The sequence below is a fragment of the Mustela nivalis genome (assembly GCF_964662115.1).
Source record: "Mustela nivalis genome assembly, chromosome: 5".
NCBI classification, from domain to species: Eukaryota; Metazoa; Chordata; class Mammalia; order Carnivora; family Mustelidae; genus Mustela; species Mustela nivalis.
In genome coordinates this window covers 136,334,742-136,347,090 of record NC_139024.1, presented here as the reverse complement: position 1 = coordinate 136,347,090, position 12,349 = coordinate 136,334,742, and the positions used below count along the sequence as shown (strand labels likewise).

Sequence of the window (12,349 nt, the reverse complement as noted above, 5' to 3'; positions counted from 1 at the left end):
GTTATGCTTGACAAATGAGATGTGTTTCTTTCCACCCTGGGCAGCACACCTGTGTTCTCTTTCCAGGTGCCATGGGAGCCATGTCCCCCATGACAACTGTGCCCAAGCCTTTTGCTGTGCCGTGTCTTCTGGGAGTAAATTGTGACTTTCCTCGAAGAGACTATGTCTCCTTTGCCAAGCAGCCCAGTGGGCTCCCTCTCTCCTCTGCCAAGAAGCTCTCCTATGGAGTAATTGTGAGTTTGGTAGAACAGATTTTCATGTGAATTAAAGGCCAGGGAATCAAACTCTAGCCACTCCCTCAAAGGAAGTGCTGCTTTCTCTTTCCCTTTCTGTAGTCTCAGTGAGGACCCTAAGCCAGGCGTGGGAAGTGTACATGTTTTGGAAAAAGCAACTCATTTGTGGTCTGTCCCTAGTAAATCTCCTGGAAGTAGCTTTGCTCCTAGGACTTTTAAAATCCTGTGCTTCTCACCTTTACAATTATGATACTCAAAGGACCAAGGATACATATAGATCAGTGGTTCTCAACTAGGGGTGACTTTGCCCCTTGGAGGACACGTAGCCATGTCTGGAGACATTTTGACTGTTAATGCCAGGGGCAGAGGAGTGGGAGTTGGGTGGAGGACACTACCCATACAGTGGATAGAGGTCAGGGATCTTGCTAAGCATTCTACAATGCACAGGAAATATCCTGCCCAAAATGTCAACAGTGTCAAGGTTGAGAAATCCCTGCATAGACCAAAGTATTACCCCTACTAACAGGAAGCCTGGCTTCCGAGTTTATAAGATAGACACCAAAGTTTGCCTGGGAGCTGTCTGCCTGAACTCTATTTAGGGAAAGAACCATGACCTACTTTTCAGCACTTTCCCTAAAGCAAGATTAGCCAAAACATTTCAAATATCCCTAATGTGGGAGAAAACAAACAAATGTCCAAGCCTATGAGTTAAAAGACTCATTTACATAACAATGAGACACTTGAAGCGAAGGCAGATCTGGGCTAGAATTGCCTCCCTGTGAGTGTTGATTGAGAAAGAGAGCTAAGCTGGTGAAAAAGGAGCATGTTCCATCCTTCACATGCCTCTATCATGCCAGCATTCAGCAATGCTTTCAGTCAGAGGCAGTGCTTACTGGGCAGGAGACCTAGAGATGGCCTCCCTTTGGGCAATTTATGCTAAATTAGTTTTGTGGATGCTTCGGGTACCGATTTTTCCAGACTTTCTTCATTACAGACAGTGCCTCTGGGACCAGTAGTGGGAAACAGTGTCTTGAATTACCGGGTCATAAATTTAATATTGGAAACCATCTTCCCTTCTTAGATCAGGTACCTATAGCAAATAGCTTTTAGTGTTTTCAAAAATGCTCACACTGTAATGTGATGTCTGGGGTTTGAAGAGCCCTTAGGTCAGAGGATGGGCGCTATGAGCCCTGAAACTGTCATGCAAAATTGTGAGTTCGGTTACCTGGGGAGAGAATCCACTGATTTCATCATCTTCCCTAAGGAGTCTTTATTCCAAATATTAAGAACCACTAATATGGATTCATTTGTTCATCAAATATTTATCGAATGCCTATGCTATGCCAGTACAGTGTTATATACTGGAAACGAGAACTAGATGGTGGTGAATCACTGACAGAAATTTAAAGAAAACAGGAAGGAGCCTGAGGAGGAAAGTCCAGAATTAGTCAAGATACACTGAAGAAAGTAATTGAAAATTTTAAAGAGCCTAAAGATATCTTTTACTTGATATTGACAGACATTTCTATTTGTACATACACAATGTCATAACAATACTATGGCAATGGAAACAAAACACAGGGAAAGTTATGGTGGTGAAAACTGAGATGAAATGGATTTATATTAATAGGTAATTCACATCTCTAAGCCGCTGATTCTGAAAATAGAACCCAATTTGTTCCCCAAAAACATTTTTAAATTTTAATTATCAGGTGGATTGATCGTCTGTGTTTCCTACTTCTTGTAATTGCAGTGTTTTTGGAATGATAGTTTGCGGGTCACCTGGGTGGCTCAGTTGGTTAAACGTCTACCTTCAGCAGGGTCCTGGGATTGAGCAGGCTCCCCGCTCATGGGGAGATTGCTTCTCCCTCTCCCTCTCCCTGCCGCTCCCCTTGCTTTTGCTCTCTCTCTGTCCAATAAATGCAATCTTGAAAGAAAGAAAGAAAGAAAGAAAGAAAGAAAGAAAGAAAGAAAGAAAGACAGACTTGCTTTCACAAATGCAGAGATAAACTCTTGGTCTATCACACACAGGATTTATCATGAGGGCTTCCACTTAAATTTTTTTTTACCACAAACACATAATTTTCCTCTTCCTCATGCTAATTACAATTTGCTTCTTAACATTGCCCTGACCCTGAGATTTGGCACTGAGGGGATGGAGGTGGGTGGGGGGTGAGGGAAGGTCACTCGCAGCCATCAGTGGGACTGTCAAGGACACCTGGACTCCACTCCACTTCATAGGGTAATTCCAGACTCCACCACTTGTCCGTTGGATTCATGCCTCCAAGCTAAATGGTAATCCATGTTTCTTCATATGGAAGTTACCTTACTCCTTGTCGTCCTGTGAATAAAAACTTGCTGTCTAAACTGTGGACACTGTAAGTTTACCCTTGTTTCTTTTTCAATTTAAATAAGTCAAGTCATATCAGCCCACTGTTTCCTGAGCCTGAGGGGAATTCAGTTCATGCTCCTTGGTTGGGTATGCATAGAATCTCTGTTTCATAGCATATAGAAACACCTAATGATTTGTACAGTAAATCTCAGTGTCTCATTTTATTTATTTTTATTTTTTAAAAGATTTTATTTATTTATTTGACAGAGAGAGATCACAAGTAGATGGAGAGGCAGACAGAGAGAGAGAGAGGGAAGCAGGCTCCCTGCTGAGCAGAGAGCCCGATGTGGGACTCGATCCCAGGACCCTGAGATCATGACCTGAGCCGAAGACAGCGGCTTAACCCACTGAGCCACCCAGGCGCCCCAGTGCCTCATTTTATAGGTGAGGATGCCATGGTTCCTAGAACTCAAGCTTGAAACCAGCAAAACTAAAACTAGAATCTTCCATTCTGCGTTCCTTCCTGGAGCTCCTTTTACAATGTTAAATTTCTAGAAGACACAAAACATCAAGATTCCTTTCCTTCAGTCCTTTCTGGGCAGAGTTTGGTGGCTCTAACAGTGCCCAGGTCACTGTACATTGAGTAGTTGTCTTACATGGATGATGGGACCCAATAGCTCAGAAGAGCCACTGACCCCCTCAGTCTTCTGAAAGGAAGTAAATGCACCCACAGGCCAGTTTCTTGGCTGACAGGGACCTTGAGGGTGGATCCCAGTAGAGACAAATGCTCATTAGATGTAAACACAGGAGCAAGAGGAAAGTAGGTATAATGGTTCATTCTGCCCAAGGGGCTCCATTTCCTACAGTGCAAACAGGATTCCATCTCTCTCCAGTTAATACATTGTTCAGTGATTTCCCTAGTGCCAGGGAAACTATGTACTTCTCAGGTGTTCCCACCCTAACAAAAAGGTTATGTCACAAAAATCTTTTTGGTTGCTGAGGGAAAGAGCAGGTTACTCCCAAAAAGTTGTCTGCCTTTTTCTCACAGAAATAAAATTTTTCAAAAAACCCCCAAATAATCCCATTAAAAATGGACAGAGGACTCAAATAGATATTATTCTAAAGAAGACATACAGATGGCCAACAGACACATGAAAAGACGCTGATCACGTATTATCAGGGAAGTGCAAACCAAAAATACAATGAGCTATCACCTCACCTCTGTCAGAATGGCTAGAATCAAAAAGATAAGAAGCAAGGGACGGTGAGAATGTGGAGAAAAGGGAATTCTCCTGCGCTGTTGGTGGGAGGGCAAACTGGTGCAGCCACTGTGGGCAACAGTATTGAGATTCCTCAAAAAGTTAAAAATAGAAAACCATATGATCCAGTAATTCTACTACTGGGTATTTACTCAAAGAAAGTGAAAGCACTACTTTGAAAAGATACATCCACCCCTATATTTATCATAGCATTATTTACAATGGCCAAGCTATGGGAGCAACCTAAGTGTCCGTCTATGAATAAATGGATAAAGAAGAGGATGTGTATGTATCTACAGTGGAATATTGCTCAGACATAAAAAGAATAAGATTTTGCCATATGCAACAACATGGATGGACCTAGTAGGTATTACGTAAAGTGAAATAATACAGAGAAAAACAATACTGTATGATTTCACTTATATGCGGAATCTAAAAAACAAAACAAAAGGCAGAAACAGACCCATAAATACAGAGAATACAGTGATGGTTGTCAGAGGGGAAATTGGTGGGGGATGGGCAGAATGGGTGAAGGGGAGTGGGAGACAGAGTCTTCTATTTATGGAATACATAAGCCAGAATAAAAGCGCCAGCCTAGAGGATATTGTCAATGGTATTGCAGTGCTGTTGTATTGTGACAGATGGTAGCTACACTTGTGGTGAACATCGCACAACACATAGAGATGTTGGATGATGATGTACACCTAAAATTATGTAACATGGGGTGTCAAGTATACTTCAAAAAAATACTCAGAAAAAGGAAAAAAAAAAAAAAGGTTTTTTAGCCTCGTCCCTGTCTGCCCAGGAAAAAAGATTATATTCTCTCACTCCCTTTGCTTTGAGAATGGTCACGGGATCAACTCCCGGCTGGTGGGACACAGGGGGCAGTGTTGGGTGCAGTTTGCCTCACTGGGACAGACTGGGCTTTCCCTGTCCCTTTCTTCTTCCCTGTTGAGAGGAATGTCAATGTGACAGGGAATCCTTTTGGAAATGAGGGTGTGATACAGTGGTAAGGGAAATGCTGACAGAGCAAGAAGATTGTCGTAGTCACTCAAGCTGCCACAACAAAATACCATGGAATGGACAGCTTAAACAACAGACCTTTCTTCAGTTTCAGAGGCTGGGAAGTTTAAGATGAAGGTCCCACTAGATGGTCACCTTATTACTCATGTGACAGAGAGAAAGCGCTCCAGTTTTTCTTTCTGTTCTTCTAAGGACACTAATCTCATCATGGGACCCCACACTAATGACTACATCTAAACCTAATTCCTTCCCAGAGACCCCCCTCCCAATACCATTACACTGGGGTAGGACTTCAACATAGCAATTTGAAGGGGATGCAAAGTTCCGTCCATAACATAAAGAAACCTCACCAGCCAAGGCCCCATGGCACCTTGGGCTTCTACAGGAGAGAGATGTGTTTTTCTAACTTGTTAAGCCACTCCTAGTGCCTCTTTCACATTCAAACAAATGTATGACACGTTAAATACAGTACTTTAAATTTGTTCTTACTAATATCAAATAACGTTTTCTCTCATCATCATTATGGTATACGGGATAAAGACCCACTCTGTGAGGACATATACAGATTCTTACCATACACAGCCTCGCAGGACGCAGGTGGCAGAGTTTACTTATGACTCGCCACATGTGACTGACCAGAAAGCCACTGTGGTTGGACCATGACTGGTTCACTGAGCAACTTCACTGAATCACAGACTGTGCAGAGCCCTGGGGGAGGGCACTGGGCACCATTAGATTGTGTCAGGCACTCATTTGATTCCGAAGTCTTTTATTTTTGCCACTGGAAGGGAGGGAAGGAGGAAGAGGCGTTGTGGGCTGAAGGAAAGGGCGCCATCTTCATTCGCTGGGGCTGCCCTCACAAAGTACCACAAAATGAAGGGGAGGGGGAGTTTAAACAACAGAAATTTTCTGCCTCACAGTTGCAGAGGCCAGAAGTCTGAAACCCAGGTGTCAGCAAGGCCATGCTCCCTTGGAAGGTGCTGTGAAGGATCTGCTCTGGGCCTCTCTCCAAGCTTCCGCTGGTTCCTTGGCTCATGACAATGTAACTCCAGCCTTCGGGGGGGTGTCCTCCCTGCCTGGAGAATGTGCCCACACTCTGCCTGTCTCTGTGTCCACATCTCCTTTAATAAGGACACCAGTTGTACAGGGTTAGAGCTCACCCAGATGATCTCATCTAAACCCAATACTTTGGCAACAACCCTATTTCCAAATAAGGTCACATCCTGCAGTGGGGGCGGTGGTGGGGGAGGGCCGTGGTTAGGAATTCCACATGTAAATTTTAGGGGGACACAATTCCGCCCATCACAGGGATATGAGCTGAAAGAATATCTTGGCCAAATTATTCCATCCCACCAGCATCAGGAGAAGGGAACCAAACTGTATCAGAGAGCTCCACAGGAAACCCAGTGTGGGAGTAAGGAGGCATTTCCCCACCAGCTCTGCAGTGAAGCAGATCTCCCTGGATGCTCTCCCCGTAGCAGCACAGCCAGGACTGCAAGGTAAGTGGAAATTCAGGACCCCAAAGCCAGGCTGCCAGCTCCTCATCTAGACCTCTGTTCCTGCCTCTCAGCTACCCTTCCCTCTTGCCTGGGAGCCATGGATAAAAACAACTACCTGCTCTGTCTGGAAACCAACACCAGAGGCTGGTGATGTATTTTAAGAAATATATTTTATCCTTTCTTGATGATAAAAATAATGCATGCTCATTATAGCTCACTTGGAAATGACACAGAAGTTGAAAGCCCATAGGAAAATCGCCCCTAATTCTAAGACACAGTCAACCCATTAAATTTTGATTTCTCTTTCATCCATTTTTTTTCTTTTTCTATGCATATTTTACAGAATCTGGACCATGATCTCTATTTCGTTCTATGCTCTCATTTTTCACATAACATAATGTGAAATTTCCTGTTATTACAAATTATGCTTAAATATTCTTCCAACAGCTGAAGAATATTGAGATGGCAAAATAATAATAATACGGAGAAGCTGATATTTCTGCATTCCAGACACAGTTTTAAGCAATTTATATACATTTTCCCATTTAATCCTGACAAGAGCCCAACAAAGTGGGAATTATTTTCAATGATACAAATTGTTAAAAAATATTGAGGCTCAGAGTTTTAGTAATGTGTCTAACATCACACAATTATTAAACAGCCAAAGAGAGATTTATAGACAAGTTTGTTTAAGGCTACTTTCCTTGCTTCTGATTACTGTTTAATTTCTCTATTCTTGGATATGGGGCTTGTTTCCACATTTTTACTGTTATAAATACTGCAATGTACATCTTTGGACAGAACAGTTTTCCCCCATATAAATTCACAGAACTGGAATTACTAGAAGGTTTGAACATTCAAAAACCTACATTTTTTGTTACATTATCACTAATTTGCTTTCCAAGAAGGTTATGCCAACTTGCATTCCCTCGAGCACCATTCTTGTTTCTTTATGCCGAGCGTTGGACAGTCAGTCTTACTAAGCATTCCTGCTATTTATGATAGCTGAAAACAGATTGGTTTTGCTTTTTATTTGCATTTTTTTTTTTTTTTTGGTTATTAAGTTACATGGTTTTTCATGTGTTTGAAGCCATTTATATTTTCTACTAATAGTCTGGGCCCATTTATCTGTTAAAGCTTTAGTATTCTGATGAGCCATAGGCAACTGACGTTTTTTTGTGGGTCAAAAACTTGTTGACTTTCAGCTCAAGGTTTTTTTCAAATGCATTAAGAATATTAATCTTTAGATATATTGGCCATAAATATTTTTGTTGATGTTTTGATATAGATGTTTTTATTTCCAAAATGAGCACCCAGTAATCTGGAAAGTATTTGAGTAATGAAAATAGCATGCTAATGAGTCCATAGACTGACTTTTTTTTTTTTTTTTTTTGCTTTAGCATCTTATTTGTGTTTCCTTCTCTTCCTCCGCCCTCTCAGATCTGAGTCCAGAATGACATACCTGTATGAGGGAGATCACGGCTTGGCATCAACTTTAGAGACAGAATAGGAAATGTCCTTGAAAGAATTACAGGTGCCAGTTAAAATGAGAAAAAATAAATAAAAATTAAAAAATAAAAGTAAAATGAGAAAGAAATAATGCATCTTCCCTATGGGCAATGACCTCTTAAAGGAAAAAAAAAAAATGTAAACTGTAGCCTGAAAGCATGTGGAGGGATTACTTTTACTGTGGTAGCTTAGAGGCTCTTTAAGGGAAGAGTGATGGTGGTGTACGTGCAGAGATGCACCTTGCACGCCTGACAACTCCGAATGGGCTGTGTCTCATTCGTAGCCAAATGCAGAGAAAGCCAGACCATCTGGCTCTGCAACGATTTCATGTCTTCTCTTTCCTGTAGGTAGACGGAGAATCATTTGAAAGAAAACCTTCTTGGCTGCAGATTGCACACATATTTTTGAACATCTCAGAGTAAAAAGGAATGGTTCAAGTCGCTTGTCAAATCTAAGCGGATGGTAAGAGAGACAGAAACACTGTTTCAACAGCCAGGAATCTTTGAAATCAAAGGTTACTGATAAGCATTTGCCTTTTAACATCTCCTGCTGAAGACCCTTTGTAGAAACAGTTTCTGTTTGCTTGTGTTCCTCTGGGGAAAGGGATAGCGTTGTATCGCAATCTGCTGCCTTGAGCCTCTGGTTTAAATGATTTACATCAACTCTCCCTTGGCCTTCAGTACTTTTTCATGTCAAGTACCGATGCCCTGACCCAAAGATGGGAAGCAAATCTTGGCTCCTCCTGTGTCCAAGCCTTTGATCAACCCGATGTATCTTGCTGCCTGCGTAAAGTGTAAATGAGATTATATTTTGTATTTACAGCGTGGGTCCTGGGAGGGTAGCTGAAAATATTACACACCGGGTGCCTGCAAAAACAATAAACCATTCTCCATGGGTGAGGATGACATTCCTGACCCGCCCTCGGAGAGGAGGAGCTTACAGTTGCTTTCCCTGGGGAGAGCACCACTCCGGTCACCTGGTTGCCATTTGTCGCCAGCCCGCCAGGTTGGGGGCGCAGCTAAGTGAAGAGAACAAAGTTTGCCTCTGTGCAAAGCTAACTGACCCATTCACCAATCCCACCAATCACACTCCTGACGTCAGTCTTCCCGGCAGGAGCCACAGACCCACACGTCTAACTGCTCCATAGGAACCAATGCGTCTGCAAACAGACTTCTGCCCCCCCAGAGCAAGCCTGTGCACAGAGCTCTGCCCCCTGTCACCGCCCCCTGCACCCTGGGCCTCTCCTTGTGAAGATGGCTTACACACGTGTCCCAGATGTTCCCTGTAACCGAGAGCCCTGGAAACGGCTGCGTAAAAACACATGGGCTTGCTAAGGGCCGGACTGGAACGTCACCAAATGGTCCCGGGCTGTGGTCTGATTACTGGGCAGTTGAAGACCCAACCCTGTTTTCTCCTCTCTGAGCTGTGATGGGGCATGATTCTAACAGCTGCGGTTGTAGTGAGGGTTTCTTGTAAATACCGTGGGTATAATGGTCATAGTACCACAGGAACGTTAATGTTCTTTTGTTGTTGTTGTTTTGTTTTTTGTTTTGTTTTTAAAGAGAGCAAGAAGAACACAGAGAGGAGGAAGCCGATTTGATAGCTGGTAATGAATATGTGGGAAATCTGATCATAGTTTTGGAATGATAATATGGTCTCCTCTTTGCTTTCCAGCAAAATTTATATATGTGTGCCCACCTGCCTCCCCGACCACCAGAGTGTAAAGCTCTCCCTTGGAAGAATGTCAGTAGTGACAACGAGGTCAATCTATGCAGCTGTGGTGTAAATCTTCCCTGAAATCAACTGCACGGATGTGTTCGTCCTCCCTGGGGGCCTGCGGCCGAATAAGGCAGGCTGTGTGACTGTGTCCCTGACTGGCTCCCTGTCCTCCACCCCCTCTCGGTGCAAACCCGTCCGGCAAGCTGCCTCGCTGGCATCCTCCAGGGGCTTAACCAGCAATAAGCCATCTCCGCAGAGAAGGACATGTGAGGGCTTTGAGCTCCATCATGTGACACGCGCTGGGCGTGAAGAGCAGTTGCTTCTCCTATTCGGTCACAATCCTGCCTTCCAAAGACCCCTTCCCTCCACCAGTGTACCTGAGCCACCCCGCCCCCTTCCAGCTTCCCAGACCGGCTGCGACCTCCTGCTGTAAACTTCCCTGTGATCTGAACCTCTTCTTCCCAGCGCTCTTCCCTATCCTTCAGTGCGTCTTCCTCACTGGTTAACTGAAGTGTCTGGCAGATAGGGGCTTCGAAAATGTTCGCTCACTGCAGGAGAGAGGGCTTTAGCAGCCCAGTCTTTGAGTGTTTCATTTAGCTGTTTGCTCAACACGGCAGGACGGTTCCAGGCCAAGCCTCCGCCACCGATGTTTTCTCTACCTGGGATGCCCTTACCTCTGCCCCACAATCCACATCCTATTTACCCTTCCTACTGGGCTCATTCTCTTCTCCAAGGCCACCCCTTTTGCCTAACCCATCAGATCCAGTGGGAGTTTTCCCTTTTTTTTTTTTTTAAAGATTTTATTTATTTATTTGACAGACAAAGATCACAAGCAGGCAGAGGCAGGCAGAGAGAGAGGGAAGGGGAAGCAGGCTCCCCGCTGAATAGAGAGCCCAGTGCGGGGCTCGATCCCAGGACCCCAAGATCATGACCTGAGCAGAAGGCAGAAGCTTTAACCGATTGAGCCACCCAGGCGCCCCAAGTTTTGCCTCTTCTAAATTCCTGGCGTTCTCATTGCTCAGGGACCTAGGCCTTAATCACATACTTCCCTGCAGGGAGACCTGAATTTTCCTGGGTTCCCTTATCAAATCTGTATCCACCTCCCCCAGTTCCTCAGGGTCCTGACAGTTGCTGAGCACAGACCAGCTGCTCAAACATGTCTGATGGCAATTGGGCACTTTCTACCTCTCCAATTCCCCATATCCTGTCTGTCATTCAAAGTCCCGCTCAAGCCCAGCTTCCTCCACGGTGGCTCTGTGGATGATGCCCCACACTGATCCACAGCTGGCCCCGAGGCCACACTTTCTGTATCTCACACACCTGTGGGATGACATGTCCGGGCACCAATCCCAGCGTGTATGCATATTCCATAACTTGTGACCTTTGTGTGTGCCCAGCTGTGTCCTGGCTCTCTGGGTCCCCGGTGTACTCCCAGGTAACATGCACCCCCACTGAGGCCCTCTTGAGCTGACACTTCTTTCGTTCATCCAGACACACCAGAATACTCAAGGCCCAGAATGTGTGACTGGGTGCCTACTGCCCTCTCAGGATGACCTTCTGTGTGAGTCACAACTTCTGCTCCTGGAGTTTGATCCACACACTTCTCAGTGTGGAAGGCTGACAGCAGAGCTCTTTGAGACCAGGTCACCCACCACCAGGAGACTGAGCATTTCTGGAGCACAGAGAGATGCTCTTAGTCCAAAGAAGGCTCACTGTGCCCGGCACATAGTAGAAAGTCAGTATGCCTTGAAATAGAATAAAAACAACCATGATCCTTGATGGCAAGTGTCCTACTCCAGCATCTCCAAACGTTGGCTTATCCACCTTGTAAAACAATTTTGAAAATCTATGTACTCATCCACACATTTTTACATTGACATCTAAAATTTCTCACACGTTTTAAAAATAGGTTTTACTAATAGGAGACAGGAAATGTTAACTATTATGTATGTTGAAATGAGATGAGGATTGACTATCGTTTGAATCAATATTTTATATTATTGGATAAAATAAATTTTCATTACTTTACTGAATAAAGCCTGTATAGCTCGAGGATAGCAGGTGAAAATTTTTTTGTGTGTTTGATTGATTGTATTTCGGAAAATCCAACTGCCCTGCAAAAACTACATTTTAAAGGATCAACACCATGAGCTTATGCTACTTTGATATTCTGAATGATGAGCCCCCATGGGCCAACATGGCCTTCTTGCAGAAATATGTATAAGACAGGGAAGGACACAAAGCCTTATGAGCTGAAGGGATTTGGTTCATCATTAATTTTAATTTATCCCATTGCTTCAGGGGCCCTCCTGCAGCAAAGAACTAAAACAAGATTTGGGATGGGCAAGGGATGTATCCTTCTTTTGTAAATTGAGGAAGATACTTTCTTTCAAGCAGATTACCATTAGCAAAGAATACCTGTGGGCATGGATGCCATTATGGCTATGCTTGCCTGAGTATCTTTTGGAAAGTGTTCAGATTTTCCAGAAAGTGTGTACCCCCATTGGAGGAACACAGGCCCACTGTTGCAGTTTAACAGTAAGAAAGCTGGAGTGGAGGGGTGAGCAAGTCCTGGTCCAGGCCCCTGAGCTCATGCTCCCCCTTTGGCTCCATGGAGAGGACAGCCTTCATCTTCCCTGTGAGGCAGGTTAATATGGAAACTGGGGAAAACTGTTAGGTGTTACACTGTCAAGCATTAGAAACAAAAACAGCCCCTGAGAGGTAGCTAAGCCAGAGAGGCACAGTAGAACACACCCGCTCTCAGAGGAGTCAAGG

At 44.1% G+C, this 12,349-nt stretch overlaps 1 long non-coding RNA gene across 3 annotated transcripts; it reads left to right on the top strand.

Moving 5' to 3' along the window:
• Positions 1-6,103: 6,103 nt before the first annotated feature.
• Positions 6,104-9,895, top strand: LOC309864684. 3 transcript variants are annotated; one of them, XR_014311685.1, is made up of 4 exons: positions 6,104-6,493; positions 7,787-7,880; positions 8,203-8,317; positions 9,530-9,895. It is a non-coding gene; the product is annotated as an uncharacterized lncRNA (long non-coding RNA). The 3 variants fall into 3 exon arrangements; XR_014311686.1 differs by having other exon boundaries at positions 7,747-7,880; XR_014311687.1 differs by having other exon boundaries at positions 6,104-6,498; positions 7,747-7,880.
• Positions 9,896-12,349: the final 2,454 nt, after the last annotated feature.